This window comes from Globicephala melas, chromosome 3, assembly GCF_963455315.2.
Source record: "Globicephala melas chromosome 3, mGloMel1.2, whole genome shotgun sequence".
In the NCBI taxonomy this organism is placed as follows: Eukaryota; Metazoa; Chordata; class Mammalia; order Artiodactyla; family Delphinidae; genus Globicephala; species Globicephala melas.
Window position 1 is genome coordinate 156,469,237 of NC_083316.1, and position 27,960 is coordinate 156,497,196.

At 38.7% G+C, this 27,960-nt stretch overlaps 1 pseudogene; it reads right to left on the reverse strand.

Moving 5' to 3' along the window:
• Nucleotides 1-334: 334 nt before the first annotated feature.
• On the reverse strand, nt 335-27,705 carry LOC132597040 (ferritin light chain pseudogene; annotated as a pseudogene).
• Nucleotides 27,706-27,960: the final 255 nt, after the last annotated feature.

A 27,960-nucleotide genomic window follows, 5' to 3' on the forward strand; every position in this document is an offset into this window, starting at 1 on the left:
GTAAGTTATGATCAAACTGCTTCACAAGCAGCACAGCAGTTGCACGCTTTACACCATCAGTCAGCGGCTACATTACACACACAATTTTCCCTTACTGGTGAAGCCGCCCGACAATTTGTTAAGCAATGCCCACAATGCTTACCTCACCTTCCTGTTCCACATTATGTTGTTAATCCTCGTGGATTATTACCTAGACATTTATGGCAAATGGATGTTACTCATATCCCGTCTTTTGGGAAATTACAGTTTGTTCATGTCACTATCGATACTTATTCTGGTTTCCTCTGTGCTACAGCACAGACCGGAGAAGCTACTAAACATGTTATCACTCATTTATTACACTGTTTTGCTTTCATGAACCTTCCCAAAATTATTAAAACAGATAATGGGCCCGCTGCTTTTGCAACATTTTGTAATTCATTACAAAATTACCCATATTACAGGCATTCCATATAACCCTCAAGGACAAGGTATTATAGAACGTGCAAATAGATCTTTAAAGCTAACTATTGAAAAAATAAAAAGGGGGGAATTGTATAGAACAACGCCACATAACCTTATAAATCATGCTCTGTTTATTTTAAATGTTCTCACTGTTGACAAATTTGGCTGCTCTGCAGGGGGAAGGTTGGTGGCTGAGCCAGGATTGGCCTCTCAGTCTCCGGAGGTCCTCTGGAAAGATCCGTTAACCAGCACTTGGCGTGGTCCTGATCCTGTGTTGATTTGGGGACGTGGTCACGTGTGTATCTTTCCCAGATCAGCGCCTGGACCTTGCTGGCTTCCTGAGCGCTTAGTCAAGCAAATAGATGGCTCGCCACAGCTCACAACTAGTTCAGAAGATGAAGAAGCTCTGCACCTCTCCGGAAAATTTGACAGTGTTGATTCAGAAAGAGAAGAGGAAGAGAAGACCACTTGCCAGGACGACTCAAAGGAGTGATGTTCCAGCTTGGGGACAAATTAAACAACTGGTTTCACGAGCTCAAGAGTCAGTGAAACAACAGAATAATCCTGTTACACCTGTAACTTTATTTTTGGCTATGTTGGCAACCATTTCATGTGTTTCTTCTGTTAATGCAGCAACTTACTGGGCCTATGTACCTGATCCTCCACTATTACAACCCATATCTTGGTCTGAAGCAGAGTTTCCTGTATTTTACAATGATAACTGTTTATGGGCCTCTTATTGGGAATATAAAACAAATCAATATGTCTGTAAATTATACTAAGTGGTTTAGTACCCATCCTGTCTGTCTTAGCCCATGGAATCTGGAAACTGGACGTGTAAAGGCTATTAGTTATGAGCATACAGATGTTTATGAGGGAACGGATCAATCAATTAGTTTGTCAGGCTCTCCAGGCATCCTTCGTTTTACAGGAACCAACATTACTCTTAACATGCCCGGCTACCAGCTGAGGAGAGTATCTTAAGGATACAATCATTTGGTATAAAATGGGCAACCTCTTAATATTAGAGGTCAAATCGCATACGCCTCACCACTTAGGGATTCCTCTATTACTATAGCCAAGGTTACAGGTGAAGATTCAGGAAATTATTTCTGTATGAAGCGTTTACTTGGAGGACAAGGGATATTTATAGCTGGACATAAGGTTACTATGCTTAACAGAAAATCAAAAAATCAATTGCCTCCCCTTATGACCGTTAACTTCCTGGATCCAGTTTTGAACGTTGCAATGCATCTTGGAATAATAACCAAATATGGTGTACTATAGATTATACCAAGGTGCCAATTCTTATCTCTTCTATTCCCATCATAGATAGGTTTATCACATTTCAAAAGAACTGGGATATATGGAAACTAGCTCTAACTTATTCCAATACACCTGTTATAACTTGTGTTACTCCTCCATATACACGTTTGTGTGGTTCTATTCACATTGGTAATTCTTCCAAAGGAGGATATAATATTAGCTGTGTTAATTGTACTTTTAGCAGTTGTATGTTCCCTTCTGCAGGAACGCAATCTGTGCTTATACTAAAGCAACCCATATATGTTATGGTGCCTGTACATCTGAGAGAACCTTGGTATGAAGATACTGGAGTACAGGCATGGGTGGAACTCTCTAAAGCCTTGCAGAGAAGGAGACGCTTTCTTGGGTGGCTAATGGTAAGTTTACCTGCCTCGGCTGCTCTGTCTGCTACCGCGGCTACTGCCGGTCTTGCTCTTTCACAGAGTATTCATCATGCTCACTTTGCTAATCAGTTATCTCAACATACCAGTCTTGCTTTATCTTTACAAAGTCACATAGATTTACAGATTAATAACAAGTTAGTTGAATTTAAAAACGCAATTTTGGGGATTGGAGATCAGATAGAAGCATTAAAATTGAGGATGCGTTTAGCTTGTCATGCAAAGTATACATGGATGTGTGGTACTCCTTAAAAGTACAAGGACTGTATTTGGGAATGGGAAAAAGTAAAAATGCATCTGCTGAGTGTTTGGTCAGATAATAATATTAGTCTTGATCTTAAGAAATTAAATGCTGAAATTCAGGATATACAAAATACACATCTTGATGATATTTCACCAGAAGATGTAATTCAAACTTTACTGGATCATTTAAAGTGGTTAAACCCTCAGTCTTTGATTACCGGAAGGTTGTCAGGATTTATTACCCAGGCCATAATTTGCCTATTATTGATAATAATCTTCTCATGTCTGTTTCGTATCCTCATGCAACAGTATACTACTCTGGGCACTAAACTTCATGGAATTATTTTGCAGCAAAAGTTAAAAAATAAAAAAGGGGGACCTGTGGGAAGCAGTCAGCCTTGAGAGCAGGCTACGGACATGCCAGGCATGCCGCCGCTGCTCGAAGGGACTGTCCCTACTTGTTCCCCTCCTTGTTCCATTCCATGGGAGATAAATCACCAGGGCCCAGAGATCAGAAAGAATGTAAAATGAGACAAGCAAAGCTGTCTCCCCCCTGCACATGCAGGTTATTTTTGATGCTTCTGGGTTTATGGGTTTCCTCCCAGGGAAGTTAACCTTGAGCCGAGACAGTCTGTAGATAATGTAAACCACCATCTGGCAGCCTTCCTTTTTCTAGTCTAGATAATCTGCAACTGTAGCATAATAAAATTTGCCTTGCAACCATCAGTTGTCTTGGTCCTTCTGACCCCATCCGTCGGTGCCACTTCAGTTCCTTACCCCTTCCCTTCTGACCCTGGGCGGTGAAATCCTCTTTCTCCTGCTGGTCCGCGGCACACATGAATATATGTTTTTGTCTTGCTGTACTGCACCTGTGCTGTCTAGTAACAGATATTTTGTCTGCTAGTAGTGTTCTAGATTATGTCTTTCCAAAGCGCTGAGGCAGTGCACCTATTCTGTAGTTGCAGCTGATGCCTGAATGTAGCCTAGCTGACAAATTATTGATTAATAAGAATTTGAATTTCTGAAAGATTTGTACTGTTAACCAAAATCTGAGCAAGGAGTCTCAGATGTAATTCTTAGCCAGAATTACATGTTAATGAACCATTTAACAGTGTAAATCAAGGAACATCAGTGTAAGGGTTTCTTTTAATTTATTTTTTACCTGCTTGAAATATCAGTTAAAGTTTGCCAGCTTGGTTGCAGATGAACGGACGTTGGAAGTTCACCAAACTACTTAATGTGGGATAGGATAATAGACTTCCAGCGCCCTCAAGGCTGTGACCTTGCAGCCATTTTACATAGCACATCCTCCTCCTATAGGGATGAACCTTTCCCTGGCCCGAAAAGTAGCAGCTCTGTTGAAACTTTGCTTATTGTAACAGGCTTTTGTTTCCAGGTTACATGTCTGTGGAAGACTTAATTCTGAATAGAGATATAGATATTACTGGAAACTAATTGTTTTTTCTATTATACTCTGATTTATCAAAAAAGTAAAACATTTAAACTGTGCTACAGAAATTCAGAAGTTGTCTTGCAATCTTTAAACAATAAATGAATGAGTTGCCCTTAAAAAAAAAAAAATGGATTAAGCAGTTAAGCTCTTGGTCCCACATCAGACAAATTTTCCTATACCTTCTGTCAATATTGTTAACAGAGACTGTTATTTTATTAATCCTTATGATCCCATGATTCTTTCTTTCATGTTTCCGGGCACAGCAGGTGAGAGAGTGGATTTGTTAAGCTGGGTGGGTTTATCCTTCTTTTATGCGTTCATTCAATTTTATGTTCATTTACTTATTGTACACACTTGGCAATAGAAGCTGCTAAAGCAATCATTGCTATTCTGCAAAACAACAAGGCACAGAAGCAGATGTCTTATTTCTGAGATTTCTCCCCCCAGGATTATTATGATTAAAGATCCTTTCCCCCACTCCCTGGAGAGGACAAGGGGCTGCTCGCTGGAGGAATGGCTCAAATATCCCCCCATTATGGTAATCCACCCCAGGGGCAAACCACACAAGAATATTATGAATTTATTTTATTTTTCTATCCTTGCAAAGGTAATACTCAGCTCATTAGAATATGAAAACTATACTGTCAAATTTCAGAATTACATGGATGAGGAAAATCACCAAAGTGGCATCATATCACGTGTGTTATAGTTGTATTTACTATATTGACTATATTAACTATGTTGTGTTAACAATATATTGTATAACTATATATTGAAAAGGCAAAATGCTGTAACTTATTTCAGAGAAAAGAATTATGTTGGCAAACCCCAAACTGTACATTGTAGACAGGTCCTAGGAAAAGAAGATTTAATTCATAGTGGACAAGAGGTTAGCTTCTGTTTTCAGCCATGTGCTATTTCAAGAATTAAACGTCATGAATAATACAGGATATAAGAGGAATAGTCTAAAGACGGAAAAGCACATTTTGATTAGGAAAGAGAATTTATGGCTTAAGTCTTTTTTTTTTTAAGGAAAACTGCCTTATTACTATGAGATAAGAAAATTGTTTCCTTCTTTTCTTCCTTGCTTCTTTTTCTTTTTTTTAACCTTTTTAATTTTGGATATTTGACCTCTAAGCTGAGATGACTGAAAATGCCTCCTCTGGGCATCAACCTTTTTGAAAGACTTTTTTTTCCCCCTCCCTAAGGGCTATTTGTCTCTTGGAGGCATTGCCTACATTACTCACCAAGAGGCAAGCATTTGTCCTTGCACTAAATGCTGACATCTCCTGATAAGAGGGAAGCTGCAAAGTAGAAGAATTGAAGGTCAATATGTTGAACTTATCCATGAAACAGAAACAGACTCACAGACATAGCACACAAACTTGTGGTTCCCGAGGGGAAGGGGGAGGTGGGGGAGTGATGGATTGGGAGTTTGGGATTAGCAGAGGTAACCTATTATATATATGATGGATAAACAACAAGGTCCTACTGTATAGTACAGGGAACTATATTCAATGTCCTGTAATTAACCATAATGGAAAAGAATATGAAAAATTATATATATGTATAACTGAATCACTTTGTTGTACAGCATAAACACAACATTGTATATCAACTATACTTCAGTAAAATAAATTTTTAAAAAAAGAAAAACATGAATATATATATACACACATATATATATATATTTCTTTTTTTCCTCTTTATTCTGTTTGTGTTTCAAATAGGCTTTTTTTTTTTCCTTCTGCAAAAAGCGTTATTGTTTCCATCTGGTCCAAGGCTTGGGCGAGGGCTCCAGGGCGGTTACAAAGCTGCCTAGTAGCTGCAGAGCAGGGCTTCAGGCAGAAGCTCTGATGCCAGAGGGGCTCCTCAGAGGCGGCTGGACTTCAGAGACTCCTGTTTGTGCTCGAGGGTGAGCCTTTCAAAGAGATACTCGCCCAGCACAGCCTGCGGACCAGCCAGCCTGCGGTCACGTGGTCAGGTGGTCGCCCATCTTCTTGATGAGTTTCACCTGCTCCTCCAGGAAGCGGCTCTCCAGGAAGTCACAGAGGTGGGAGTCTGCGCGGACGGAACCCAGGGCGCGCAGATCTGATAGTGCCTGGTGCAGGCTCTTCTCCCTAAGAATGGCGGCTTCCACAGCGTCCTGGGTTTTACCCCACTCATCTTGAGAAGGCTTCCGCGCATCCTGGAAGAGGGCGCGGCCACAGCACTGGTTTTGCATTTTCAAGAGACGCTGGGCGCCCTCACACTTCTCCTCAGCCAGTTGGCGAAAAATGTGGCCCACACTGTCCAGAGTCCCATTGTTGCTGTCGAAATAGAAGCTCAGAGAGAGGTAAGTGTCCCCAGATGCATGTTGAACAGGCGGTGGACGGCGGCCTCCACCTCGATGGAAGAATTCTGACAAACCTGGGAACTCGTGGTTGATCAGTGATAAGGAGCTAAGCTCAAAAAACGGTGTTGGCCTGTCCTGGAGGCTGGGGATAGCTGAGTGGCTGATTCCAAAGGTTGCGACAGGAAGAAAGGTGGAGGGTGGTCGGGGGCTGGAGCAAGGAGCGTCCCTGGGTCTGTTCATTCCAAACACTGTTGAAGCAAAAGACAGAACTGCAGGACTGCCGAGCGCACTGCCTCAAATAGGCTTTGATATAAATGAACAAGAAGTCCAAGCGAGGACAAAACTTACCCTTCCCCCCACCAAAATAGCTGGCGATACTAGAATCTAGACCTGAGAAGGGATTCTTCCATTACTTTCTGAACATTCCAAGCCACTAGAGCAGTGGTTCTCAAAGTATGGTCACCTTGTAACCAAGCAGTACCCTATGGGGCCTTCCTAGGACAGACCCATCCCCCATATCCTCTGCTGTAGTTCCTCTCTGAAGTACTCAGATAATAGTATCTCAGGCATATTTCTTGAGTTTTCAGATGCTAAAAACCACCACCCAATGGAAGAAATTAACTCCTTGATGATCATGAGCATGTAGCTCCCAGACCTTCTGGCACCTAAGGATGGATAATGTTACCTGCCCTGTGGCCTCAACATAACCAATCAGAGGATTATGCACGAGCTGATCACATTCCCTGGGACGTCCCTCCCTCACCTGGCCTTTAAAAATGCTTTACTGAAATCCTTTGGAGATTTCAGGGTGTTTTGGAACACGGGCCACCCCTCTCCTTGCTCGATCCTGCAATAAACCTTTCTCTGCTCCAGACTCCAACCTTTAGTTTTGTTTGGCCTCACTGTGCTTCAGACACACGAACGTGCATTCGGTAACAACCTGACCAGTTTTACCAGCGTCCCCTGATAATGTGTCAAATATTCAAGTTTTAGGGCCCTGTCCCAGCCCTATGGAATCAGCAACTCTGGTGGGGCTCAGTGATCTCTGTTATAACAAGCCCTCCAGATGATTTTTATTCACCTTAAAGTTTGAAAATATCTGCATTGTCAGCTGGCCAAAGCTTCCACCAGCAGGTGAAGGGGAGTGGTGCCTGGAAAAGATAGGGACCAGCCAAGGCAAGTACGGCAGCATTTGCCGTGGTAGTAATGGAGAATGCCTTTTCTCCACTGGTTGGCACAGACTAGGATCTGGGAGCAGTGGCAGGGTTATTTAGGGTGCTTTACATTTCAATGTAGAGGGACCGCTGTCCTGGTTTGCCAGGGACTTCCCCTGTGTGAGCACTTAAAATCTCATCCTGGCAAACCCCTTAGCCCTGGGTTTGAAAAACGTAGGGAATAACATGAAATTTAGGGGAAACATGATCTAGGTTTTGGGCAAGTCACAAGTGCTAATTAAAGCTAAGCAAGTATGGACAACATCTAGCGTTCTTTAGCCCTTTGCGGGGAGGTAAATCTGATTGGGTGGAAGGACTTATTGTTAAGAGATCTTTGTAGAAACATCCCCTTCTGCTTAGTCCGCTGGTTCTCAGTTCTGGCTAGACATTGGCATCGTCTGAGGAGATTTAAAATGATTTTATTGGTCTACGATGACCAACCGTCAGTGTGAGGGTTTTTAAAAAGTGCTTCAGATGATTCTAATGCACAACCAAATTTAGGTGCCACTGCTTAAGCTTTTGAACCGCTGCTGCATATTTGCACCTCATCTTCCTATGAGAATATCCAACTGTAGTTGAGGTTTGTTTTTTTTTTCTTTTTCTTTTTTTAACTGTCTTATTATAAGATTTACTGTCTTAAATAAGGTTGAATGTACAGAAAATCTTGCTAGTCCATCTGGTATAGCTGGATACTTAGAATAATATCATTAAGATATATACCATTTAAGTATTGTGACTGGCCTTATTTGAAATTAACATATGCATTGAATTAGTATGTTCTCTTTTGAAGTTGTTATGTTGGGGAGCTATACCTCTAATCTGCCATTGCTAAATATCTGGACACCTCTTGTTAGGAATTGCTTTTAGAAATCTTTAGGGATTAAAACCAAGATTGCTGTATTATTTGTACTGGAACCACAAAAACCTCACAGAGTTCCCCCGCTGTACCTTCTACCCCCATCTCTAACCCTTGGCAACTTGTAATCTGTTCTCCATCTCCACAGTTTTGTTATTTTAAGAATAATATGTAAACATAATCATGAATTACTTAATCTTCGGAGATCGGCTTTTCACAATTTTTCCCTCAGCATCATTCCCTTGAAGTTCATTTCAATTTTTGCGTATATTAATAATTTGTTCCTTTTTGTTGCTCGGTAGTATTCTATCATAAGATTTTATCACAATTTGTTTCAACATTCATCCACTGAAAGACATTTGGGTAGTTGCCAGTTTTTGGCTATTATAAATAAAACTGCTATGAACATTTATGTGTAAGTTTCTGTGGGAACTTAATTAAGTTTTTGTTTCTTTTGGATAAATGCTCAAGAGTACAATTACTGCGTTGTAGGGTGAATCTACTTTTAGGATTAAAAGAGACTGTCAAGCTGTTGATCAGAGTGGCTAAACCATTTTATTTTCCCACCAGTGATGTGATATAATTTTTCTATGTACTCGCCAGCATTTGATGTTGTCCCTATACTTTAATTTTAGTTACTCTCTGACATCTCATTATGGTCTTAGTTTGCATTTCCCTAATGGCTAATGATGCTGAGCATCTTTTCACGTGCTCCTTTGCCATGTGTATATTCTCTTCCATGAAATGTCTGTTCCTGTCTTCTGCCTATTTTCTAGTTGGATTTTTTTAAGTTGTTTGGAGAGTTCTTTGTATATTATAGATACAAGTCATTTGTCTCATATGGGATTTTCAAATATGTTTTCCTACTGTGTAATTTGAGTTTTCATCCACTTAAAAGGATCTTCTATGAAGCATTTTTTGTTTGTTTGTTTTGTTTTGTTACGCGGGCCGCTCCGCGGCATGTGGGATCTTCCCGGAACTGGGCACGAACCCGTGTCCCCTGCATCGGCAGGCGGACTCTCAACCACTGCGCCACCAGGGAAGCCCTCTATGAAGCATTTTTAACTCATTTTGATGAGATCCAATTTATCAGTTTTTGCCTTTATTGATCATACTTTTGGTGTCAAGTCTAAGAATTATTCCCCTAGTTCTAGATGTCAAACATTTTCTCCTATTTTTTTTCTAAAAATGTCCTGCTTTTACATTTAAGATTATGATCCACTTTGATTTAATTTTTGTGTAAGGTGTGGAGGTTAAGGTTCATTTTTTGTTTGTTTGTTTTTGTCGAGGGATGTCCAACTGTTTCAGTACCATTTTTTGAAAAGTCTATTCTTCCTTGATAGCTTTTGCACTGCTGTCAAAAACACGTTATATGTATTTATGTCAGTCTATTTCTGGGTTCTCTATTCCATTCCATTGATCTATGTATCTACCCTCCATCATTACTGCAAAATCTTGAAATTGGGTAGATTAATTCCTCCCATTTTCATCTTCCTTTACAAGTTGTTTTAGCTCTTCTTCAGCCTCTTCTTACCATATAAATCTTAGAATAAGCTTGTCTATATCCACAAAAACCTTGAGGGCATTTTAAGAGTAATTGTGTTAAGCCTCTTAACTTGGGGAGAATTGACATCTTTATCATGTTGTGTTTTCTAATCCATGAACAAGGTATGTCTCCCTATTTGTTTGGGACTTAAAAATTTTTCTTCGTCAGCATTTTGTAATTTTCAGTCTAGAGGTCCTATAAATGTCTTATTGGGCTTATATTTAGGTATTTATTTAGGTCAGTTGTAAATGGCATCACATAGTTTTATTTAAGCTTCTACACATTTGTTATTAATATATAATTTGATAAAATTGTGGTGATCTTGTACTCTAAATCATTTACAAACTAATATTATTTCTCAAGCTTTTTGTGGATTCCTTGGTATTTTCTCCATTTAGATTATCATCTCATCTTCAGATACAGACAGTTTTACTTTTCCTTATTCAGTGTAATAGGATATATTACTATTCAACATTCAGTAGGATATGTTCCTTCCTATGCAATGTACTAGGAATAGTCCTTTTATCTTTTAAATAAACTTTTTAAAAATTTAACTTTTAAATTTATGTATTTATTTATTTTTGTTTTATTTTCTTACTAGAACCTCCAGTGATATATTTAATAAAAGTGGTGAGAGCAGATATCGGTGCCTTGTTTCTGATCTTACAGAGAAAGCATCCAGTCTTTCACAGTTAAATATAATGTCGGTATAGGTTGTTTGTAGATCATCTTTATGAGTTTCAGTATGTTCCTTTTCTATTCCTAGTTTGCTTGGAGTTTTTTTTCTTCCTTTTTTAAAATCATGAATGGGATTGGATTTTGTCAGATGCTTTCTCTGCATTAATGGATAGGATCACATGACTTTTCCCCCTTAATCTATTGGATATGGTGGATTACACTGTTTAATTTTCAAATATTTAACCAACTTTGCATAACTGGAATAAATCCCACTTGGTCATGGTATATTATTCTTTTCATATATTTCTGGATTTAATTTGCTAATATTTGGCTGAGGGTTTTTCAGCCAATTTCATAAAAAATATTGGTCTGTAGGTTTCTTCTTTCTATACTATCCCTGTCTGGTTTTGGTATCAAGGTAATACTGGCTACATGAAATTAATTAGAAACTGTTCCCTCTACTTTTATTTCTTATCAAATCATGTAAAATTGGTGTTAATTCTTTAAGTCTTGGGTAAAAGTGAAACATCTAAGCCTGAATATTTCTTTTGGGAGTTTTTAAATGAAAAACCAGTGTTTCTAATGGTTACAGGAAAATTGAGATTATCTATTTCATCTTGGCTGAGTTTTGGTAGTTTTGGGTGTAGAAACATTGGCCCATTTCATCTACATTTTTGAATTTATAGTGTAGACTTGTTCATAGTAACTTGTCCCTCATTAACCTGCAGGATATGTCATGGTATCCCTGGTTGCATTTCTGATATCTGTGATTTGTGCCATCTCTCTGTTTATCTTTATCAGTCTTGCTAGATCTTTATTGGTTAGATTGTTTATTTCAAAGAAACAGCCTTTTGTTTCATTGATTTTTTCCCCCCTATTTTCCTGTTTTCAGTTTCATGGATTTCTGTTTCATCTTTATTATTTCCTTCTTTCTGCTTGTTTAGTGTTTTTTCCTCTTCCTTTTTTACTATTTTAATATAGAAAATTAGATTATTGCTTTGAAATATTTTCTTTCCCAATTTAGTGCTATAAACTTCCCTTTCAGCATTGCTTTCACTTCATTCCGCAAACTTTGATCTGTTGTATCTCCATTTTCTTTTATTCTATGCATTTAAAAATTTTTCCTTGATGCTGTCTTTTTTACCCATGAGTTATTTGGAATTGTGATGTTTAGTTTTCATGTGATTGAAGATTTTCCTGTTGTCTTTCTCTTATTGATTTCTAGTCAGATTCCATTATGGCTAGAGAACATACTCTCTGTGATTTTAATTCTTTTAAATCTGCTAATGTTTTTTTATCACCCAGTATATGGTATATGAGTGAATGTTCCATGGACACTTGAATATGTATTCTGCTCTTACTGAGTGTGTTCTTTAAATGTCAGTTATATCCTGTTGATTGATGATGTTTTCAGTTCTTCCATATCCTTGCTGATTTTTCTCTCTGGTAGTTGTATAAATTGCTGTGTTGAAGTCTCAAATAATAATTGTGGATTTAAAACTTTCTCCTTTTACCTTTTTCAGTGTTTGCTTCATGTATCTTGAAGTTCTGTTGTTTGGTGCACAATTTAGTATCACTAGGTCATCTAGGTGGATTATTCCTGTTATCCTTATGTAATGACCCGCTTTGCCCCTAATAATTTCCTTTGCTCTGAAGTCTACTTTATCTGATATTAATATAGCCATTCCTGCTTTTTCTGATTAATGTTCACATGATATATCATTTTCATCCTTTTACTTTGAACTACCTATATCATGATGTTTAAAGTAAGCTTCTTATAGACAGTATATAGTTGGATCATGCTTGCGATTTTTTAATCTACTCTACCAATCTCTGTCTTTGACTTTGTTATTTAGATCATTTACTGTTAATGTAATTATTGCCATGTCAATGATTTGGTCTACCATGTTATTTTTTGTTTTGTCTTTTACCTTAGTTTCTCAATCCTGTGTTTCCCTTATTTTTCCTTCTTGTGGGTTACTTAAACATTTTTTAATAAGTCCATTTTAATTTAATTCATTTATAATCATTTGTGTATACTGTTTGTATAGTTTTCTTAGTGGTTGCTTTTGGCATTACAGTATACATATGTAATTTATCATAGCCTACTGGAATCAGTGTTTTATTACTTCAAGTGAAGTTTCAAAATTTTACTTCCATTTAGGTCTCTTAATATTCCCCAGTTTTAAAGTATGATTTTCTGTAGTATTTCCTTTCTCTACATTGAGAACCCCATCAGATGGTGTCATCATTTTTGCTTTGACCATCATATAGAATTTAAGAAACTCATGAGGCTAATGATAGTCTCTTATATTTACCCCATTTGTTTTCACCCATTCCATTGTTCCCCTTTTCTTTCTGAAGTTCCCAGTCTTCTGTTATTGTTTATGTTTTCATAACAGTAGGTGATATCTTGGATTTCCAGTGCAACTGGATATGAGTTTCAGGAAACACTGAGCCTGGCTCACTTAATGCTACTGAGTTGGAGGGTTTGTATATGTTGGGCCTGTTGGCACAGCAGATGCTAGCAGATTAGACTAATGTTGATGGGACTAGTGCCACAGGAGGATGGGTTCCCATTCAGGCTATGCTGCTGCTACAGTAGATCAAGTCCCCCTCTACCCCAAGTGTGGGGCAGTGACCTGCTGCTGTCACTGCTTTGTATTAGGCTCCTTTTGCCTCAGGTGTGTGGTGGGATCCCTTGGAAGCTGCTGCTGCTGCTGCTGTCAATCACAAGGTTAAATTCATTTCAGAAATACTTAAGTATAAATATATAGCCTGGCTCTTGTAGGACCTCTGTATTTTTTTTATTGCTTTCATGCAAATTATCCCAAATTTAGTGACTCAAAGCAACGTAAATTTATTACCTTACAAGTCTGACATTGGTCTCAATTGAGTAAAGTAAAAGTGTTGGCAGGATCGACAGATGAATGGATAAAGATGTGGCACATATATACAATGGAATATTACTCAGCCATAAAAAGAAATGAAATTGAGTTATTTGTAGTGAGGTGGATTGACCTAGAGACTGTCATACAGAGTGAAGTAAGTCAGAAAGAGAAAAACAAATACCATATGCTAACACATATATATGGAATCTAAAAAAAAAAGAAAAAATGGTTATGAAGAACCTAGGGCCAGGGCAGGAATAAAGACGCAGCCATAGAGAGTGGACTTGAGGACACAGGGACGGGGAAGGGTAATCTGGGATGAAGTGAGAGAGTGGCATGGACATATATACACTACCAAATGTAAAATAGCTAGCTAGTGGGAAGAAGCCACAAAGCACAGGGAGATCAGCTCTGTGCTTTGTGTCCACCTAGATGTGTGGGATAGGGAAGGGAGGGTGGGAGGGAGATGCAAGAGGGAGGAGATATGGGGATATATGTATATGTATAGCTGATTCACTTTGTTATGAAGCAGAAACTAACACGCTATTGTAAAGCAATTATACTCCAATAAAGATGGTTAAAAAAGAAAAAAAAGTGTTGGCAGAGCTACATTCTTTTCTGGAGGCTTTTAGGGGTGTTTCTGTTCCCTGGACTTCATCCGCTTCCAGCAGTCACTTGTAGTCCTTGACTCAGAGTCCCCTTTCTCCACCTACAAAACCCAAAATGTTGCATCTCTCTGATTCTGCTTCTATTAGGACATCTCTCTCTTTCTCTTTCTACAGTTGGGAATGGTTTTCTGCTTTTAAGGACTCATGCAATTAGATTTGTTCCATGAGGTAATCCAGGATAATCTTTCTATCTCAAGGCCTATAACTTCAGTCATATCTGCAAAGTCCTCTTTACCATGTAAGGTAACATATTATTGGGTTCTAGGGATTAGGGTGAGGGCATTTTTAGGAGCCATTATGCTGCCTACCACACCCTTAACAAGTGACCTTGAGAAAATTACTGAGACTTTAAAGCCTTACTTTCCTCAAACATAAAATGGAAAGAAAGATAAGTAGTTAATATCATGAAAGTGAAACAGTATATATGAAATCAACTAATTCAAAAAATAAGATTTCTTCTTTTTCTTTATGAGTTGCATGATTCTCAGAGTTCAGTTACTTGAAGAGTTACTTTTTTGTAAACAGAACTAAGGAATTTCAGGGTTCAGGTGCTGTAAGATTGTCTGAATTATCTGAGTAACAACTAGCTAAGCACAGGTGTAAAGCATTTGATTTACTCCCTGGTGTCCTTCATCTTCTCATCCCACTAAATCCATATCCCTTGTCTAGCTCCAGCCAGTAGAGTCAGAGCTTGTTTTACTGTTTAACTAAAGTTCAATTTAAATTTGCTCTACCTCTCCAGATTCTCAGCCCTGGTTGCATATTATAATCACCTGGGGAGATTTCAAGACCTACTTGATGCCAGAGTTTTACCTATCATGGATATTTGAGGAGGGAGCTGGAATGAAATGCTCTAGCTTATGGTTTTGGGAGCCAAATCATAGTCTACACTGAGCCAAATCATTTGTGAGATCAGCTCTAAAAAGGAATTTATCTGTGGTGACTAATGCTCTTCCTTTGGCAGTATGCTTGTCTCTCTTTGGGGGAAAAGAAGAAGGGGAAAAAAACCCCAGCGGTTGGGCTCCCTGAATTATAACCTGATGCTGTGGAATTAGTGTTGGCTCAGAGCGCACATCTTCGGATACCCATTCTCTCTCCTGCTTCCTTGCATGAGCTTATATCCTTGGGCGGTTTTTCATCCACCACCCTCTTTTGCTTCTAATCTTAGCAAGTAAAGTCTCCCCTTAATGAAAAAGCATTTCATGAGACTTACTGGGAGCATAGGTCTGTTGCAGACCTATCCTATGTTAGCTAAAGCAGATATAAGTGATGTATTTTTGGCATTCATCCTTGTGGGTTGGAGAGAGAAGACAGAATTTTATCCTTTAGGTGTCATATGGCTGGGCAAATGGGCTCATTCCCTCTACTGCCTACCATGTAAAATACTGAGGGTGTTACCTCTAGAAGGTATCTTCTAGGTATCAAAATAGCTCAGATAAGTCATATTTCTCAGTAACAGGTGACAAAACTATGGCTTAGGTGGTGAATTTTCCATGTCAATTTGTCTGGGCCACCATGCCCAGTTATTTGGTCAAATATTATTATGGATATTTCTGTGATGGTGTTTTTGTGTTTTTTTTAATTTTTATGTTTTATTTATTTATAATTTTTGGCTGCATTGGGTCTTCGTTGCTGCACGTGGGCTTTCTCTATTTGCAGCAAGCGAGGGCTACTCTTTGTTGTGGTGTGCGGGCTTCTCATTGTGGTGGCTTCTCTTGTTGCAGAGCATGGGCGCTAGGTGCACGGGCTCAGTAGCTGTGGTGCATGGGCTTAGTTGTTCCACGGCATGTGAGATCTTCCTAGACCAGGGCTCAAACCCGTGTCCCCTGCATTGGCAGGCAGATTCTTAACCACTGTGCCACGAGGGTAGTCCCTGTGATGGTGTTTTTGGATGAAATTCATAATTAAATTTGTGGTGGACTTTGAGTAAAGTAGATTATCCTCCATAATATGCATGGGCCTCATCCAATCAGGTGAAGCTCTTAATAAAACAAAGACTGACCTCCCTGTCGCAAAAAGGAATTCTGCCAGAAGACTTACAGAAATTGAACTGCAACTCTTCCGAGAGTCTCTAGAAGCCTAACCTGCAGATTTTGAATTTACCAAGCCTCTATTATTGTGTGAACCAGTTGTTTAAAATCTCTCTCTCTTTCTCTATCTTTATATAGATATGGATATAGATCTAGGTATCAATATCGATATCTAGATCTATATCTGCCAGTATATACGGGCACATTGTATACACGTGCTGTTGGTTCTGTTTTTCTGGAGAACCTTGACTAATACAGTGGCCCATATAAATAAAAGGATGAACCCAAGTTCACCCAGGTAGAAAGTAGTACAATGAGAACTGGAACTTAAGGCCTCATGACTCATTCAGCCGTGAGCACTGACCCAGAACTGGCGTCCGCACACTCTGGCCCACTGATCAGATCTCGCTTGACTCCTGGTTTTGTACCTAACGTTTGGCTTGAACACAGCCGCATCCATTCATTAACGTATTGTGCATGGCTGTTTCTGTGCTACAGCAGCAGATGGGCAGTTGCAATGGAGATGTATGGTACAGAAAATCCAAAATATTTACTATCTGACCCTTTACAAAAAAGATCTGCTGACCCCTGCTCTACGATGCCATCTGATTTCTGATAGCACCGAGGAGAATAATTCATGCACATTGGGATAGATTGTTAATCTCATGTCCTCCTTAGGTCAAAGATCTCTTAAATGCTCACCCTTGCAATAGCCAGCTTGGGGAGCACTGTCTGAGGATGCAGAAATATTTCTTGCCAGGTCTTTCCAATCCACACTGCTCCCTGACTATGGTTCTTAAAACCTATTTTTTTGGTAAATTTTTATTGGAGTATAGTTGATTTACAGTGTTGTGTTAGTTTCAGGTGTACAGCAAAGTGAATCAGTTATACATATACACATATCCACTTTTTTTTTTTCTTTTTTCAGTGCGCAGGCCTCTCATTGTTGTGGCCTCTCCCGTTGTGGAGCACAGGCTCCAGACGCGCAGGCTCAGCGGCCATGGCTCACGGTCCCAGCCGCTCCGCGGCATGTGGGATCTTCGCGGACAGGGGCACGAACCCGTATCCCCTGCATCAGCAGGCAGACTCTCAACCACTGCGCCACCAGGGAAGGCCCACTTTTCCAAATAGCCCATTACAGAGTACTGAATGGAGTTCCCTGGGCTAATAAGAAGAGCAGGTTCTTACTAGTTATCTATTTCATGTATAGTAGTGTGTATATTTCAGTCCCAATCTCCCAGTTTAGCCTCCCCGCCACAATCCCCTGGTAACCCTAAGTTTGTTTTCTACGTCCGTGCCTCTGCTTCTAAAACCTGTCTATTTTAACCAACTACCACTCATTGCTTACTGTCTCTGGCTTCATGTACTTGATAATAAATCTACTTCTTGTTCTATCCTGGATGACATGTTCCAAGGACTGAGATAATATCTTATTCTACATAATTTGTCCTTGATATTGTCTATCTTGGGGTCTTCATCTATGTCCCAAAGAAGACAGTCACTCTGTCTTCTAGTACTACTACTAATACCACATTTTATGGCATGAATTTGACCCAATGCACTGAACTATCCCTTTAGAAGCTGTATGCAACCTGTCACTGGGTTTTAGCACAGGGGTAGAACTCAGATGAGTGATCATATTTAAACAAATCTACTTGACCAGAAACTTTTTGTCTCACCATTTATTACACAAGTAACTTCTGTCTTTGCATCTATGATGTAAATATTTTTAATTTCCTAAATTATCTGAAAAATTATTTAGAGCTTCCATTTCAGTAGGCATTGGAATTGCTGGGTTATGACTGTTTCATTATTTTATTTCCAAATGTTAAATTAGGCTTCAAGCTTTGGCCAAGAGTAGACAGAAAAGGGTTTCAAAGAAATGAAGAGTGGGAAAGACTTCTGATGCAAGGGAGACTTAATAAAGATTTGATTTTGAATCAATAATTTATAATAAAGGTTTGAGTTTGAATCAATCATTTATGTCATTGCAAAATAGCTCCCTGGTAAAATTCCATTCTTTGGTAATCATTAAGTACAGAAATTAACAATCAAAATATGCAGTGATCTTCTTCATTTTCTAAAAACAAACCTATATCTAGATGAGAGGAGAATTCATCTCATAACTCAGGCTCTGGACTTACGACTCCAAGTCCTGTCTTCTTTCAACCATACCTGCTAAGTTTCTGTCTAACTTCTTGAGCATGAGGTAATGGCGTCAGCTTTCATCTCCTTCCTCAGTATATAGCTTGGTGAGTATGAGTAAGGGATCTAAAACTTGAGAACCTGGGTTCAAATCTTGACTCTAAAATTTACTTGTTGAGTACTCTTGAGCATGTCATCTGTTTTTGCCTCAGTTTTCTCATCTATAAAATAGAGATAACATTACTTCTCTCAGGGAGTTGCTATGAGGGTGAAAGAGAAAATTCATACAATGCAAGAATTTATCAGTTCTTGGAACACAATAAGTACCGAAAAATAATGTTAGCCTTTATCAAGGCCCCCTCATTTTATGGATAATATAGATTAGTTTATATAGGTCTAATATTTACATATACATAAACATTTTGTACCTATGTGTGTGTATACGTTCTTCTTAGAAATTGAGCAGTCAACATTCACATCTAAAAACCTGTGCTCTGTGAAATGTAGAGCTCCTGTGTACAGACACAGTGCTATAGTTATCTATTGCTACATAATAAAGAAGTCCAAACTTAGTGGTGAAATAAACAAAAATTTTAATATGTGCCCAGATTCTGTGGGTCAGCAATTCAAACAGTACACAGAGGAGATGGCTTGTCTCTACTCTATGACTGATGTCTGGAACCTCAGCTCATGAGGATTCAGATGGCTGGGGCTGGAATCATCTAGATAATTTTAATTCACACGTCTGGCCCTTGAAGACTGGGCCCAACAAGGACTGTTGACTGGAGTGCCTATAGATGGCTGCCCATGTGGCTTGGACTTCTCATAACGTGGTAGTTAGGATTCAAGATAGAGTATCCCAAGAGAATGAGTGTCCAGGGTTGAAGCATTCCACGAGAATCATGCAAAAGCTGCATGACCTTTTATGACCTAGTCTTAGATGTTACATAGCATCACTTTCATTATATACTATTGCAGGCGTTGGAGACCTTTTTCCATAAAGTGTCAGACAGTCAATATTTTAGGCTTTACAAGCCATACAGTCTCTCTTGCAACTACTTAGCTCTGCTGCTGTGATGTGAAAACAGACACAAACAATACATATACTAAGGAACATGGCTGTGTTCCAATAAAGCTTCATTTATAAAAGCTGGTAGAGGCCTAGACTTGGCCCACCAGCCATAATTTACTGACCCCTGCTCTATTGTTTGAAGCCATGGAAAGCCTGCCCAAATTCAAGGGAAAACGCCCACATCTGGATGCGAAGAATGGCAGTGAATCTGAGACCCTGTATTAAAACCACTACATATGGGATATTTATAAGAGGATCTGTCTGCATACCTTGTTTCTCCCATGTATGGTGGATATGAGGTATTGGGACATCTTACATCTCTGTAAGCCTGGATCAGGGTCAAAGCTGGAATCTGAACTCAATGACCTTGATTTCTGGAATAACTGGTAACTCTAATTATGATTTGCTTACACTCCTTACCCCAATAAATATACCACAAAAGATAGATTTCAAGTAAACAATTGCTTTATGGCAGATTTTTATTAAGTCTCCATTGACTGAATTATTCCATTTTGGTTGGAAAGCATGAGTTTTTTTCTTTCCTAAAGAGATCTGCAACTTTTCAGATGTGGCATTTCATTCTACTGAGAGGATGATGTAGGTTTTTATAAACGGAAAAAGCAGGGCAGGCTGAGTTCACTCAGATCGTACTAGTGCTTACAGGAATAACCGAAACTGGAACACAGGCTTTCAGGTTTTCCTGTCCTGTGCTCCTTCCGGTAGGTGCCATTGTCTGCTGGGTCTGGCAGTCATAATTTCTGACCTTTACCTCTCTACGCTCTTGTGAAGTGGTTTGGGGCTTTGTTAGCTTTCTTATGAGTTTGTACTAAATTGTGTCCATAAAGTAGGCTGAATTCCTCAGGGAAGGATGATAGCTGTTACTGTGTTATTACTGCAAATGTTGTGTTGGTTACTTTTTCTTTTCTTTTGTCCAGCTGTATCCTGAACTTAAAATTTATATTATCCGAAATGAAAGATGTGCATCTGGTGGAAAACACTAATTTAAGGGATGAAAATTCCTGATGATTGCTTCAGTCAACCCTTAATACACACTGAGCTTCATTACTAAATAGACAACTCTCAGACCATTCCCTTGGAAGAGGTCGCATAATCAGGCTTTGTGTTGATTTCGCATTCTGTTCGGTAGAGACAGAACAAATTAGAATAATTAGCTGGTACAGGAAAGCACGAAGAACTTTCTTCGTGTTTGTGATGCATCCCATAATAAGGGTTGAAAATGAGACTGGAGGTAAGAACGTGAAACTCAGAAGAGCAAAGGAGAGAGGATATTGTTTCTTTGAAAATATTCTTTCAGTGTTGGCCCAGAAGAAATATGAAGCTGAGGAAATTTTTTTTTTAAATGATGATTTTTGTGTTAATGATGTGAGTGTAGAATTAGTAAGAATCAGGAAGCAAGCATCCTTTTCCACCATGGACTTGGGAGCAAATGAAACCATAAATACTCCCCGCTCTTGGAAACCCTTTTGGAGCAGTAATCAGAGAAGGGTAAAGGCAGAGCCTCAGGGCAGAGGTGTTCAGAGCAAAGGGATAGGAAGAAAACAAAAGGAGAGTGGATATGTTTAGAGCTGTCATTTTGAAATTTACCTGCTTCTGATTCAGTGCTGCTTTGCTGCTGTGTTGGTCCAGTGGAAATCCTCAAAGCAGGAGCAGCCCTATTTTAAAATAATAAGGTTAGAACAAGTGACTTTAATTCAGGTCTCTTAAGCTCAAGAGCACAGAGGAGAGTATGAGGAAAGAGTGAGGCCACAAGGAATTGTTCACTGGGTAATTTTCCCCAAACCTCACTAACTGGGAGAAACTGACCACTGGATTATGTGCCTTGAAGGAAAGCAAAAATGTTGAAAGCAAGGAGTGTGGAGCTTGTTTAGAAAGCAAGCTGTATCATTTGGTCACCTGCTGATGATAATAGCATTGGCTGAGACCTGACCATTTACAATGAAGGCACTTCTGTAGGTAATAAGTTCCAGGAGGGCCCGAACTGAGTATATCTGTTTCAGCATTTAGCATGGTCTAGCATCTGAGAGGCCGGTACATTATTGGCATATAGTAGACTTAAAAATGAATATTTGTGGATTGTCTGAATGAGTGGATGTGTGTGACTCACCTCCTATTTGCAGGTCCTATGCCCTGCAATGGATTTTCAGTGTCAGGTTGTGAAAGTATTTATGACGGGGATTGGCATTGTTCCCTATCTAATGGATAAAGATTACACATGAAAGGACTTTACAGTGACATCCCAAAAGCCTCATAGGAATTACTTAACAAAAAAATAAAATTGGATTCTGTATAATTTCTAATTTGTAAGCTGGCCAGAACACTGGTATTTCGGCCAGTCCTCTGGTAGTTCCGATGACGTCCCCATGATCACCCAGGCATAATCAGAATGGCTTTAGGAATTGGGAGCCAAAATGTTCCTCAGTATTTACTGCTTTGCTAGTCCATTTAAGAAAATGGACTATTGAAAAAATAGCTTCAGACACAATATGGCATTTTATGATTTAGCATGAAATCTGAGAAATATAGAGGTTATCTGAAGCCTGCAATGGTAACGTTCCCTCTGCTATTGAAGTTATTGTCTTTCAACAAAGATTCTACATCACTAATGCTATATATATATATTTTATGATATTCAGGTTAATTTCCAATACTAAGGAAGTAATTGGTTGGTTGGTATGAGAGATGGTGTGGCTTCCAAAGGTGAAAAGTATTATTTTGTTGTAATTTCCGGCTACCTAAGGATGGGAGAGGCCCAGGACACTGCAGTCAGTATATTATGTGGAGCAGGTTATATTGTGGTTTAGTTATGAACTTTTACATGTTTATTTTCTATGCAAGTTTGTGTGCTCCTTTTTGAGTTTTGGTAGATAAGTGTTTTGTAACTTTGGAATACTTGGAGTTATATATATGTTTTATATATATATTTTTTTAATGTAGTGGTTAAAGCCATGGAGAGTGTACTGGTCTACCTAGGTTCAAATTCTGGCTTTACCCTATGACTTCCCTGTGGCTTCCTCTGCTCACCTATTAAAAAGGAGGATAATAAGACTGCTGTGGTGAGTTACGTACTAAGTGCTATTTAAGCATTTGCTATAATGATTATGTATACTCGAAGGCTAGGAACTTGCCCCTTGATCGTCTCTGTATTCCTAGTGCTTAAGAATTCCTAGTGCTTTCCTAGTGCATTGTCTTAGGATAGAGATAGCTCAGTATAGTTCTTCTCACTATAAAGTACTGTTACGTTGAAAGTCTTTGCTTGTGTACTCATTAGCTATGACATATCTGCTGAGGACAAGGAAAGGAATGGTTTTAAAAGTGCAATGGATAACAAAAGATTGTATGATGTAATGCCTTTATTATGTAATTATAAAACTAACAAAAGATCATGGTAGAAAATTTGAAAAACTCCTAGACAAAAGAGAGGTCAACAAAATTTGGAGTAACTTTCAGAGTGTAGAGTTGTCCATGAATATTAGTGCTTTCATATTTTCCAGGACTTTAAGTAGACTCTGCTTCTTAAGAGTCTATTCATGATATTTCACTTTAATGATGTTTTCATCATGGGGACACACACACACAGAGAAATCTGTCAAAAAAAAAAGACATGTAAATCACTGATGTTTCAGATAGCCACATGAAATAAAGTGAGAAAGGTCAACAAGCTGAAAGAATGTGGAGTAGCATCTCCTTAATTGCTTACATAACTCTGATAATTACCTCTTTGTGGATAAAGTAATTAATGGGGAATCTAATTCAAGAAAAGTGTATGAACTGCAAGCCTTCTCGAAGCCAAGTATTGCTTTCCACAAAAGGTTACTTTCCACGGCCATTCTTCCTTATTACCAGACAGGGAAAGAGTATTGTATGGCAAAGGGTCTTCCTGAAGGAGGGTGCTTCCCACACTGATTGTCATAAATGACTTCGGAATTACTGTTGCTGTATTACCAAGATCTTAAACTAGGATATTTTTGACAAATGCGGTCCTTAGTTAATTTTTAGAGCTACAAACTGTCCGATGGCTCTGAAATAACAATTGTCTGGCTATTCTTCAGGGTGATCAGGGTAATGACCTTGAGGTATCACTAAAAAGCAGGAAGGTGTGAGTCTTCCTTTGGTGCCAGAGTGAAATGCGAGTTGGAGTTGGAGTTGGAAAAGAGGCCCACAACCAAGTGCTAGAGAAGGAAATGTGAGGTCATCAGTGAAAAACCAGGTTGAAGTTAAGGTGAAGAGGCATGAGGAAATGGTCAACTGTTACAGTATTACAAAGATCATCAAGAAGCATATCCATGAATGTGGTTTGTATTGCAATCTGCTGAAAAAGAGACAAATATCCTGGCCTGGCCTTCATGGAGATTATATTTTATTGATTCTGATAATAGATTATTGTTGAAAAGGGCCTCCTATAAATTATAACCATGCAAAGGCAGCAAGATAATTGTTTTTCTTTATGTATGTGTTTCTCATTCCTACTCACTTCTCTCTTAGGGGAAGAGAAAATCACACACACAAAAAATGTCAAGTCTCAGCTATTCATTTTCAAAATAATTTTTTCCCCAAATTCCAGTGGATGCAATAGGTTAACTGTTAAGATTTGTAAGGCTCAAAAAGCTAGATTTTTACAAAGTGTAGCCAAATTTCCTTCCATAAATAATAGCTTTGGAAAGAATATGTGGTGATGCAAAGTTGGAAAAAGCTGGTTTTTCTTCCATGAATGGCTTCACTGTGTTGGGAGAAGAGGCAGAGAAGAAATCAAAGTAATTAAACATGGGGTGAGTTTTCCTGATAGGGGACTCTAGTGCTTTAAAATAGACTAGATAATCCTAGGGATAATCTGAGGGTAGAACAGACCAATGCCTCATTTCCAATCTGGTACCCTGGAAGAAAACAGTGTATTTTCTTTGAGGTCTTGAGAGGTTTTTCTTCTGCTTTGTTTTGTTTTTGGTTTATTTTGTAATCAACCTTATTAAGGTATCATTTACATACAATAAAATGGAGACATTTTTAGTCAACTGTTCAGTGACTTTTAATTAAAGTATACATTTGTATAACTACCACCCCCATAAAGATAGATAACAATTCTAAAACCCTAGAAAGTTTCCTCCCAGGCTTTTGCAAAAGTATCCCCATCTCCCACCCCAAGGCAACCACGGATCTGTTTTTTATCTTTAGAGATGACTTTTGCCCAGTTTACAATTTCATGTAAGTTGAATAATACAGTAGGTGCCCTTTTGATCTGGCTTCACTTGCTCAGCATATGGTTTTTGAGATTCATTCATGTTGGGATGTTTTAAACCAGGACTTTAGCCTGGGTGGCTGATGTTGTCTGAAGGCACCTACAGGTACATCTGAGTCTCTGGCATTGTCACTGTCTGTTCTTGGCTCCGTATTTTCAACTTTACTAAGAAGCACAGGTTGAAGTAAGGAAGATCATTGTCAGTATAATGGAGGTGAAGTGGGTTCTGTTATATAATATTCTCAGCATAAACTGACCTGCTTGGAATCATTGTGTTGATAATGGACAAGGATACTCCCCCTGCAAAAACCTTGATACTATAAAACTTCTAAAGGACGCTGTCCTAGGACTCTTTTAGTTTTCATGTTTTGGGAAACATTTCTGGAAAATTCAAATGCTCGCAACCTGAAAGAAGCAATTATTCACCTGAAAGCTGAATTTGCTAAAGTTGAGTTGTCCGACCTTTACATGCTAATAGATCCCAAAGAGCCTTGCAAAACAATGCTCTCTTATTGGATATAAGCATATAGATTGTTTAAGATGGACGTGTATATGCAGTAAAGTGAAAAAACAGAGAATCTTTGAGTTTCCCTTGCTGGGTTTTTTATTTTTTCATTTAAGTTTCTATAGCATATGCTAATAATTCAGGGTAACCTCAGGTTAGTTTTAGGTCCACTGTTTACATAAATGTTGAAGTACTCCATACCCACCTTTTTTCTACCTTCCTTCTTTTCTTGCATCTTTCCTTTCTAACTTCTTATAATCCATTATACTTAATCCTGCATTTGCTGAGGTGGCAATTAGTGTAGGAAAATACTGTGAAATTTTGCTGTTCAGAACGCATGTTGACCAAATTCTATATTGAGAAAAGGTCTGGATTTATCCAGAGTAACCCTTTCTCAGCGTCTTTGAATAAAGGGCATAGAAAGTGGGCTATATATAATATCCTGACAGGTATGTAGAACTCATAGCAATTGCCCTAAAGAGCTTACCTAGCGTAGATGCATATGAATGCATTTAATGATTGTCTTATTGGCAGCAGTGCCAACATACACAGTCTGTTTTGTTTTATATCATTCTCATTACCTGCTGTTTACCACTGTATACATTGCTAATGGCGTGGTTTCTATGGCTTGTGAATTTCACAGCCAAATAATATGTAATTTATTGCACACTTCAGTGTAGAAGATGGAGACTCCATAACTTTTCGTGTGCTCCTTGCCCCTTTGGAATGTATTACACTGAGATCAGTCAAAGTAATAACTTTATTTCAAATGTGCGTGATAGCTAAACATCAATTAGGACTGATGGGCAATATTTCTGCTTCCAGCAACATAACAGTGTTTAAAGACTAAGTCATTGAACGTGGAGTTACTGAACATGGGACTCAGTTCACTGGGATCCTTCTTAGAAAAATAAAGGACAACTTGAATTGGATTTGTGTGGCTTATTCAAGTAGTAACTAATCAGCTACATCTTGGTGAACTTAATTTGTCACAATCGTTTGGTATTTTATTAACTCTCTTCCCCTTCTTCCCCCGACTCTCACGAGAACGGATCATGGTATCTTAAAACATACTAAGTCGTCTTCCATCCCTGTTAATCTAACTACAAAAGCACATTTTCCTTATCCAATGCAACTTACTGTCTTTTAGAGTAGCTGTGTTTTTAATTCTCTACAAAATTAAAACCAGCGAAGAGAAACATTTTCAAGGAGCCACCACATTGTAGAGCTTTAGAAAGAAGACTTTAGAATTAAGGGCAACTATATCATTTTATAGCTAAAGCACCTGAGGCCTAAAGTAGGAAGGTAACCATCAAGGTCAGGGAAGGGGTGGAAGATCAGGTTTCAAGCCGAGGAAGAGTCTACAGGGACTCAATCTGAGCAGGTCAAAAACTGAAAGGAGATCACAAATGTTCTGGGAAGGCTGGCATCTGGCCTCAAGTGTGGGATTCAGACAGGGAGTGGACCCGGGGGGAACTGAGCTTCTGCAGTAGGCAGAGAAGTCCACCTCATCTCCGGAAAGTGCCACTGACATCGGAGTTGAGGGGAAAGAGCAATGAATTCCAGTCCACCTGAGAAAGCAGGCCAGTCTGATTAACTCTGAATTTAGGCTTATTTCAGATACTTCTTGAGAAAGAACTTGGACAAGAGCAAGTCCCACGCAGCCTCTTTTAAATCCATGCCCAGTATTTTCTGGTGGAGCTGCTAAACCCTCCAAGTGACTCCAGTATTTTAATTTCACTCTATATTTAATTCTGACAGTTCTATGATTGATTATTTAATGGGCAAATAAGTAGGGTCACAAAAGAGTGTGAATGTATTTTACAGGATGATGATGGGCAGAGTGAAGCAGTCTGGAATGGGACACCAATAAAAAGGGATCTTGGTAAAGAAGAACGTCTATTAGAAATGGAGAGGAATTCGCAAGGAAATTAGTGCCTGACACCACGCCCTTCTCTCTTCATGTTTAGAAGCTAGTTTCTAATTTTATTTTCATAGGAGATGTCCCTGTGATGAATTGTCTTTTACCTCCACACTATTTATCATATGGACATATTGTGAAGTTTGTGTGAGAGAAAGCAAGTATTAGAATTTGTCTTGCAAGGAGCTATAAACACTTCCTGGAACAGTCTAGGGTAGAAGGAAAAGGAAAGGAAGGTGGAAACAAAGGAGAAAGACAGCTAATGATGCTGGAGTCTCTTGCTGGGATTTGTGGTATCTGTTTTTGAAACTAAGTACAGAAAGTCAGAACTTGACTGATTGTTTCTTGATCACGGTTTGTTTTCAGTTTTGCTTTTTTCTTGCTCTCTCATCAGTTATTCCAGCCATTGCTATGTCATTTTCAGTTTCAGTAAACATGGCTGTTTTGTTTCCATTTGCATTATTCATGCAAACGTTGATTGAACTGATGACCCCGAGTTTTCACGGAAACATTAGATACACCAGTGGATACATTTCTTAATTTTAGGAAAAAATTACCGAGTGAAGGTTAAAATAACTCCTCTTAAATTTGTCATTTTAAAAATACTTCTCCTAACATACAATGCCTCATTGCCTAACAATGCCAGATAAATGAAGAATTCCTATGTATTCATGAATGCAGGCTAGTCTGTATATTTTTTGGAAGGTATGACCGTTACCGAGGGTAACGGCCTGGTTTGCTGGCCATGTCCTGTCTCCTAGAAAGTTGTACTTTCTGTTATCTTTCAGTTGGTCCATTGGGTATCAGAGGTGAATTTATAAAACTATACTTCCCTTTACACTTAGTTTTTTCTTTTGTTTTGTTTTACTTGAAGTATAGTTGATTGACAATGTTGTGTTTCAGGTGTACAGCCAAGTGATTCAGATATATGTATTCTTTTTCAGATCCTTTTCCATTATAGGTTATTACAAGGTATTGAATATAGTTGCCTGTGCTATACAG